Source organism: Ursus americanus, chromosome 34, assembly GCF_024610735.1.
Source record: "Ursus americanus isolate L20-20 chromosome 34, mUrsAme1.1.p, whole genome shotgun sequence".
Classification (NCBI taxonomy): Eukaryota; Metazoa; Chordata; class Mammalia; order Carnivora; family Ursidae; genus Ursus; species Ursus americanus.
Genome location: NC_142160.1, coordinates 2,574,446 through 2,583,987, shown reverse-complemented (window position 1 = coordinate 2,583,987; position 9,542 = coordinate 2,574,446).

Below are 9,542 nucleotides of genomic sequence, written 5' to 3'. Positions count from 1 at the left end.
GTGAGGGGGCACGGTCCCACGGGTCCCTCGGAGATCCCAGAGGATGCCCAGAATCGTCCTCTCCACGTGACCAGTGGGCTTGCCCCAGGTTTGCAGATGGCCCTGCACTTCCAGGGCGCACCTGCCTGCAGGGATGTCCCCGTGATGCTGGAAGGGAGCCCCAGCGAGGGAGCCGGGATGCTGTTCACCCCGTGCAGCTGCAGAGCTTGGGTGGGTCGGGGAAGGTTGGGGTGAGGCACCAACAGCATAACGCACAGGTTATATATATATATATATACATAAAAATGAAGCAACATGTCCGTGATCCTTGGAAACAAGCCCTGTGTTTCAGGAATGTGACCCAGCATCGACTCCCTCATTGCCACAGTAAAGGCCTTCCGGAACTCTCCTCTCACACTAACCTCCCTGGTAGGAGGCGGGCAGGTATGCCTCCAGCAGTGAACCGTACAAGCAGGAGCTCACCAGGCTGTCCAGGGAGGGGGATTCCCAGAGCAAAGGAAGAAGCAGCCCCCCGCATCGCCAGAGATGGAAACAATGCCCTCCACCAGGAAAAAGGACAACTCTATCTTAAAAAAACGAAGCAGCAACCTCTCCCTTCCCCGTCTCAGGTTGGGGGGCATGAAGCCTGGTTTCTGGGTCTTAGAGGGTGAGGACAGACTTCCAGCTAAACGAGGCAGGATCATCTGCGATCCCGGGACACCCCTACAATGACCACGAAGGGCGGAAAGGGATGAACCAGCACACGACCAACAAAGGACTCTGTCAAGTCGATAAGAGAAGACATCCGATAGAAAAACGGACGAAGTACCTGGGTAATCACGAAATGCGTCGTGCCCGTGCGCGTCCACACAATGGCGTGCTGTGCCGCGGTGAGAAGGAACCGGCCCAGCTCTTCAGGTCCCGCCTGGGTGACCCACACACCGCGACGCTGAGTGACGGAAGCCGGAGGCGGGGAGGCTCTGCGGAGTTCTGCGGCCACGCTCTCCCACCGAGGGCGACGTTCTCAGACGTGAAGCCGGAGGAATGGGGTGGGAGTCCGCTGGTTCTCCTGCCATCCTCGGGCTTTTAAAACTTTGTGCATCTCTCACCTTGGTAAAAATAAATTAATTTTTTAAGAAGACTCTGAAATCCACTCAGCGGGTCAACATCAAGGGCACCGTCTCTGTGCACCTACTGTGTTCAGGGGCATTGGCTCCTGCAGGTGAGGAGGACTTTAGACCTCTGCTTCCCGGAGCTTTGAGTCTGGGAAACTGCAGGCACTCACCCAGAGGAGCAGGCAGCAACGGAAACCACACGTCCAACAGCCCAGAGTGTCGGGCAGTCTGTCCTGGGCAAGGTGTCTTGCCTCCTGGGTCCTGCAGCTACTTGCTCAAGGCCCCGGGCGTCTCAGTGCTCACTGTTGACCGAATCTATGGAGAAAGGCCCCTCTGGTTCCAAATGGCCCCACCCACCCCGTCAGGACAATAGGCCATTAACTGTGGAATTTACAGTTCGAGGGGAAAACGGGCTGTCCAGCCCGTGGGTTTTGAGTCAGTTTCTTCCTCTCCTGCATGACCTGCTGCAGCTCTAAGGGCCAGGTGAAAATGTGGATCATAAATGACTCCAGGGTGTAAAGCACAAGCTCATGCTTCTGGAAGCAGGGATTTCTCGCTTGGCCCCCAGCATGGGGAGCCCTAGAATAAACAGGAAGGGGCCCAGAGACCAGGCTCTTTCCAGACCTGGCCACAAACGGCGTCTGCTCACAACCAAAGGACCCGGCCCCTTCTTCGGCTCTGAAGACAGGAAGCAAGAGGAACATCTGGTTTATAGCTCAAGGCCCCGCGGAGGCTTGTCTGCCACCGGCAAAGCGGGGCCTCTCTCTTCTACAGCTTCTTGGCAGCCTGGAACCCGACTACCGACTCCAACTACCAACAGTCACTCACGGCCACAATGAGCGCACAAGACAGAGTCATCCTCTGGCCAGAGCCGAGCCCTGTGCCGGCGGCCTCAGCTCCCCCACGGAGAAGGCAGGGGGATGGTCCCTGCAGAGGCTCCACGGGCCTTCCGGAAGCCCACACAGCCTGAAAGCATGAGGCCTGTCGGAGCTCAGAAATGCCAGATCTCAGGGCCTCGGTGTTTCTGCCGTGTGGAGATGACACCGAGGAGCTGGCCTTCTCCCCACCGTAGATTCTCCCCCCTCCCTTGGATCTCAGACCCCCTCGGAAGCCTGCATTTGCCTGCGGTTCTTGGAAGTCAAGCACTTGCTGACGTGTGTGGAGGGACGACGGGCATCTCCTCTGACCCGTTGGCCATTTGGGGCTCCCTGGGCTGGCGGGCATGGGTGTCCCCGGGGGCTCGCGGCCTGCAGCCGTGCACCCCCTGGCCACCATGGGGCACCCAGAGCTCCTCTTCCCCCCACCCCACCCCCGCCGTGCCTCCCCGAGGCACAAGATGAACGTGACCACGACATGGGCAGCACTCCCCAGGAACACAAATATGCCGTTAAAAACGTAACAACCGTCCACAACGTGTCAAAGCTCTGTGTCCATCGTGAAATCCGCCACAGCTGTATCTGTCAGAGAGCGTGAAAATCGCCACTTTTCATCCGAAGAGAAAATTGAGACGTTCGCTATCTCGTCAAGAGTTCTGAACTTCTTTCTACCGCCAACCCCAGGAAACTCAGGCACACCCTGGGTTCTGCACACAGACGCGTACACACAGCCCTGCACACCCTTGTGCTCGTCCCAGGCACGTGCCTCCACGGCATGAGCGATTGTGTGCAGCCCGTGCCCCCTCCATAGCACCCAGGACCCTCAGCAAAGGCCCCGTGGGCCTGAGGGCCACTGCCATGCTCCCCGTGACCGTGCAAGTGAGAGAGCTGGAGGCTTCCCGGAGGAGGGGACAGGGCTGGCGCTGGTGGGGGTGAGTCAGCACTGGCCTGACACAGTGGTGGGTGCTGGGGGCCCCGGGAGCCTGAGGGCCCGCTGGAGACCAAGGTCTGGTCCAAACGCAGCCCTAGAGACATTTGAGGAGTTCGCCTGAGGAAGGGGCGTTTTCAATCTCCAGTGTTGTTTCTGGTGTTGTCATTTTACTTGCCATAAATCCTAACCCACTCAAAATTACACAGGCATGTGCGAAGTTGTGATGTGAACGTGTGTTCACGTGTGTCCTGGGAGGACCACGGGCATGCACACACGCACACGCACTCACACGCGTACACACGCATGCACGCAGGCTCGGAGGGCTAGCATCTACCCAAGCTGGGCTTGGCTTCCTCCCATCCTACGGCAGGACACTGTGACCCAGGCAAACAGCTTTATTCTTCACGATGAGAATTTCCCGAAAGACCCATCCATCGACTGGTCAATGGGAAACATCCGCAGACAGTTCGCACACTGAGATCCTGGGCATCCTGTTCCCTGGCCCCTGCCTGCCACCCCATCCTAACCGAAGCCACCCTACACTGGAGGTCGGATTCTCAAGGGACTCCGACCTCGACGCCCCTCGGAGGTGCCTGCGAAGCTCTGGGGCGGGGCCCCCCCCTTCCAGGGCCGGACGCTCGCTCGCCTCCCCCACAGGTGCTGGTGGTGGTGACGTCCGGGGGTCTGGCTCCGACGCTCGCATGCAATCAGGGTGACCAGACTTGCATCTCAACAAGTGTCTTATTTTCTAATTGATCAATATTACTTTTTACATCATAAAACCACCTGGATAAACATTACTAATCCCCTAATGAAAATAAGAAAAACAGGGAGGCTGAGTTCCAGGAGCTGCTAAGAAGAGCAGGGCCGCTGTGGCCCCCAAGGAGGGAGGAGGGGGAGCCGGGGAACTGGCAGAAAGCAAGTCCCTCGATGCTGTGAAGGGAGAAAGTGCAGCCATTAGGAATCCCCGGACACAATCAGCACGTCAAGGGCCTGGCTCTGCCCTCTTTGCCCCAATCTCCTCCCCCGTCCTCTGTGTGGGTTTTCACTGCACCAAGCGGCCCCCAATGACAGCTACGTGTCGTGGTCACTGCAGCTGGCCCCCCGCAGTGCCGCCAGACACGGAGCTGGTGCCCGGACCGCGGGATCCTTCCTACCCTCCCCCCCCCCCAGGCACCAAGCCACAGATACTCGCTGAAGTGGGACCAACCCTGGGCACGGTGTGCCCGTGACATCTTGTCAGCCATCTGAGGGATCAGCCCTGGTTGATCTGTCACCATAGCAACTGGGAAGCTCTGGAAAAGCCAGCCTTATGCTATCTCCCGATATAAAGGCTCCGTCTCCCAAAAAGCAGAGGTGCCTCAGGCTAACCACGCAGGTCACGGCTTGCAGGGCACGGGGATGCCACCAGCCGACCGTGGCACCGGGGGCGAGCTCCCCAGCTGGGCCGCCCCCAGGATGCGGACGACACAGTGTCACTGGCGTCATGAGCAAGGAAAGTGCCCGGCTGTGGCCGGCCGTGGGGGACTCAGCATCACCGTCCAGGGCTGCTGGGCGTGGAGCGTCGCGTGCCCAACACGAACGTGACCCCCGCACCCTCACGTCCCGTTGGCCGTGACATTGTCAGTATCAGTAACGTCAGCATCTTTCCGCATCTGGGCATATGTACACCCTTCTTTTTGAAAGTCCCGCGGGCCCCCCCCCCGGGAGGCGGCGATACCACGGTGCATACCTGTCCCTGCCGGCCACACCGAGATGCCTCCGTCACCTCCCCACCCCCGTGGCTCACAGCGAGCCGGGCACGTTCTGTCCAGCACGTGTTTGCAGGGACGACGCAGGACAGACTCAGTAACGGGCCCACACCCGCACGATTCAGGTACACCCGTGGCCACACTGACCCCCCTAAAGGGACATCATGGTGGTGGGTAGAGTCCTGACAGAGAAGATGCCAAGAATGAAAGAGGACTTCACTGCCTCCACTCTGACCTGGGTCTGAACTTTCTAATTAATTTCTCGTTCCGTGAACCTACAAACTCGGGCTAAAGGCCCTGCAGGCAAAGCATCCCCTGCTGGGAAGTGACCCTCCCACTCATGCAGCAAGGACTGCCCTGAGCCAGCAAGACCCCGCCCATGATCAGCCTGACCTGCACTGCCCCCCTGCACCACCCGCCGACCTCCGTCCCACATTTTCCTGTCTTTGCAGCACTGGGGAAATAGTCTGGGAGATGGGGGCCTGCTGTCTTCCCCACATCGCCCTCACTGAACTAAATTACTTTCTTGTCTCACCTCCACTGTCTCTCTGCCTTTCGATGCTGTCAGCGTCGAGTGGCTAAACCCAGTCGGTTTGGGGCCCCTGGAGACCTGACTATAAGGCGCTGCAGTTGGAGGGAAGAGACGAGGCCGTGCGCTCTCGGGGAGACCCAGCGCAGCTGCGGAGACAGACCCTGGGCACCACCTCCCAGTGAGGAAGTTGTTCCAGGGGAAAAGCCCATGAGTGGAACTTCCGGCTTGTTTTCCCTAATGTGCTCCCTGGGGAAATGGTCTGGATGGGGGACAAGATGATTCTTGGGTAAAAATTCATGCGAAGGTCAAGTGGTAACCCCATAGGGACACATTCAGGAAATTCGCGGGAAGCTTTTGCAGCAGCCAGATCCCGGCGTTCTCCCTGCCTGCGTCCCGCGGCTGCTGCCTGAGTGAGGCCAGGCAGTGGTGGCCGGGGCCGTGGGTCCCTCGGAAGCTGTGGGGCCTCCAGGCCTGGGTTGGCAGAGTCCCCGCTACCCTGCCCTCTGCTCTAGGCCGTGCCCCGGCTCCGCGCCTCGTCCTCCCTTCTCTTGCTAAGTGTGAGCCAAGGAAAGCCAAGAAATGGAAGAACGGTGAAACCTTTGGAAGAGACCATGTCCACTGAGACTCTGACGTCTGGGGTATCGTCAGACGTGACACGGACTAAATCACTGCTGGGCATGTGGTCAAAGGAAACGCCCACGAAGACAAAAAGGCTGCTGGCATGAATCATTTCTCATAATCACGGTGTCTGCAGTTTCAGGGCCTGGAGCTAGTCCTCCCGAAACACACGTTTAATGGCCCCGCTCCCCATAAATGCTCACACCGGCTGGGAAGGCACCACTCCCATGAGACAGACAGTGAAAACCATCGCTGACCCGCCTGCTTGGAGCAGACCGGGCCGCGGGGAACTGCTTCCAGCCTGCACTGCCCCCACCCCGCACGGCACCTGCTATCCCTCCGTCCCCAGCTTCCCGCCAAGTGTTCCTACAAGCCAGCGGTTCCGGGCGCAGTACAGTAGGTGGCCAACGGAGGCTCACCACACTCCACGAATTTCAGGAGATTCTGGTTTTGCCCCCGACCCCCGCAGCCCCAAAGACTCTCCAGCCCCCTGGGTGCATCCTGGCTCTTTGCCGGCACTGTGGAGACTGTTCAAATGCTCATTATTTTAAAACAACCGGTGTTGGTTGGCAAGCATGCGGTGAAAGGGGAGCCCTCGTGCATGGTGGGCGGGAAAGCAAGCTGGGGCGGCCACTCTGCAAGACAGGACGGCGGTTCCTCAAAGTGTTAAAAAGAGAGCTACCCTGCGACCCCGTGGTTCCAGTTCTGGGTACTTACCCGAAGAAAAGGCAATGGCTGTCCGCAAGAGCTCTGTGCTCCCCGACGCCCACGGCAGCACCGCGCAGCAGGGACCGGTCGTCCAGCAGGGATGCGTGCCCGGAGGAGTATTCCTCAGCTGTAACAGGCCCGGGCAGACCTGGAGGTCAGTGTGCAAATGAAATGAGCCAGAGAAAGAAAGGCTGAGTGATCTCCCTCACAGGTAGGAGCGGGCACAGGAGGGCAGGGCGCTGGGGACGCGTCAGTCGCGGGGTCCACGGCGGCAGCTATGCAGGCACAGCGACCAGCGGCAGCCCCGTACTGAGCATGCTCGCCGCACGCACGTGGTAACCGGGCAGGGCGAAGGCAGGTCAGAGCTTGGCTCCAGCCATCACGTCCCTGATGCCTGTGGCTCCCGTCACTGCGCCCGACACCCTAAATTGAGACAGTTCTTACTAAAATGTTCTAAGTTTTAGAAATAAGCTAAAACAACGAGCTTGGGTGGTGGTTTCAGGGGCACAGGTGCGGAGTCCAGACATATGTGCCTCCAGGGCTCACTTCTATCCCTAAGATGCCCCGCTCCCACGGTCTAGGTAGCCAGGCAGATGTGGGTAAACAGAAGAGGCAGGGCCTTCACCTCCTGGGACTCAAGCCGCCTGTGAGCCCTGCCTGCTCAGCGGGGATGGGGGGGACGGGGAGGAGCCGGACGCCCAAGCCGGTCCATCCCGAGATCGGCCCGCAGTGCACCAAGCATGTCCGCTCTCAGGAGGTACACCTCTTGTGCTGGACTCTAGACAGGCCTCCAGGTGGGAGGTGGCCCAGGTGACCCTGCCTGAGCCCCCCTCTGCGTGGGGAAGCTTGGAAGTTAAGACCCCTTGGGGGGAGAGCCTGAGGACTTCCTGACGCATGCGGAGCCCCTGGCACCCCCACCCCCAGCCAGGGCATGCCTGGGCCCAGGTGAAATCAGCAGGGACCCCCTTGCCAGGCACAGAATTGTGCCAAACAGTACATGCCTGTTCTTCCATCCGGACGCTTCGGGGTCTGGATGCAGCGGTGGGTGACCCCAGTGAAGTCTAAGTCAGTGGTTCAAGCTCAGCTGCCCTTGGCTCTCTCGCAGGCCCTGCCTTCCCCAGAGAAGCTTCTAGATGCTGGGAGGGCAGGCTGAGGGTGGAGGCGGGGCGATGGGTCTGCTCTCTGGGCTCAGCCAGGCCCCTGTAATCCCCACAGCCCGAGATGAGGTCTCTGTGCAGCGGCCCTGGCAGCCCCCTGAGACGTAAGGTCCAAAGGCCCCCGGTCAGCAAGGGCAGCCACCTTACTTCCCAGCGATCCAGCTAGGACCCCTCGGGGCAGTGGCCAAGACCTGGGCTGCAGAGGCTGGAGCGTGGCCTCCATGACCCGCCACACACAGGTCAGGCCCTGGCTGTGCTGGACAGCTGGACAGCCAGGTGGACAATGCAGGGGGTGCTCCCTGTGTCTCTGTGTGTGTATATCTCTGTCTCTCTGTCTCTGTCTCTCTCTCCATCTTTCTCTGTCCCTCTGTCTCTGTGTGTCTCTCTGTCTGTGTCTCTCTGTTGGTCTCTGTCTCTGTCTCTCCACGTGGTCCCTCCTGTGGCTGCCCTCAGAATCTAGCTTGTCACGTGGAGACTATCCGAGCAGGTGTCCCAAGAGAAGCGGACTCAGTCGCGTGGCCCCCTGGTTGGGAGCCTCAGGAGACCCATGGTCCATGGAGCCCAACTGGGGAGTGGTGGGGTCCCCAGGAAGAGGTCAACCGTCCCAAAGCCCCACCGCCCGCGCCAGGACACAGCCACCTGACCAGATCCTCTCCCACCCACACGCGGCCTTGCAATCCTCAGGGCCCGCGGGCAGCTTCCGACCTCCTCTTCCATCTGGAGGTTTCGCCCTGCAGCTCCCCTCCACCTGCCCCGTCTGCTGACAAACACTGTTTACAGGATGAGGGATGAAAAACACATCAGTTCAGCTTGGCTGGAAAGGAATAAATATGTCTGTGTGAAGTAATGCCTACTCAGGCTGAAATCCTGTAGATATTTCCAAACAAGTGGTTCGGCCTGCAAGAAAGCCCATCTCGGAGGTGCTTTGACAGTAATGCATTTAGTGGGGTCACAGAAGAAACCGAGGTGCCGTGGCCTGACCTCCTGTTTCCATTCCCAACACAACGGCCTTTAACCCTCGTGCTGGCTGCCTCCTGGTTACAAAATAGCTACAGAGCTCCCGGCACGACACCAACATCCCAGACTGGAAGGAAAGGGCAGGGGAAGCCTGTGGAGTTTCCAGATGATTTTTATCTTTTATTTTTTTGCCTCACAGGGTCCCGTTCACCCCCTGGAACTATTAGTGGTTAAGGAAAGGGGGATCATTGCTGCAGCTACTTTAGACCAAAGGGGCGTGGGGCCCCTCTCTCTGAGAGCTCAAGGGCTCTCTGCCTGCTATATAAATGCAGAATTGGGTTCTTGGGGCGAGAAAAAAAGTGAGGACCACCGAGGAGGAGAAGGAACGTGTCTTCCACGAGTCTGGGCTGGGTGGTAAGGGTCCCAGATATCAGGCAGGGTCTATGTTTGGAGCCCCTAAGTAAGGTGAAATCTCGATTCTGTTTGGATTCGAGGAGGAGAGCACGAATACATGAGCAGGAAAGCCAGTGGTAACATCACGTGAGCCCCGCATCCCACACTTTCTCTTTGAAACAGAAGTGATCCAAGGAGTTCCTTCCCAGCCGCCCCCAGCAGAGTCCTGCTGGGGTCTCGATGGCCTCGCGGACCCTCCCCAGCAGGTAAGGCGAGGCCAGGCGCATACAGGCGGGGCCAGCCGCGGCTGCAGGGGCCCTGGCAGGGAACCCACCAGCTGCAAGGTCGCTGATAGCTGAGAGCGAGTAGCATTGGTGTCCAGAGCTGCTCAACACTGTGACGCACTGAGTCTGTGTCTGCTTGGCTTCCCTTCGGCCTCCAGTTTCATGTCCGTGGAGGCCGTGGGTTCCTCCGGGAGCTCTCAGCACAGTGACGTGCCTGCTACCCGCACGCCGAGGCCGGCAGA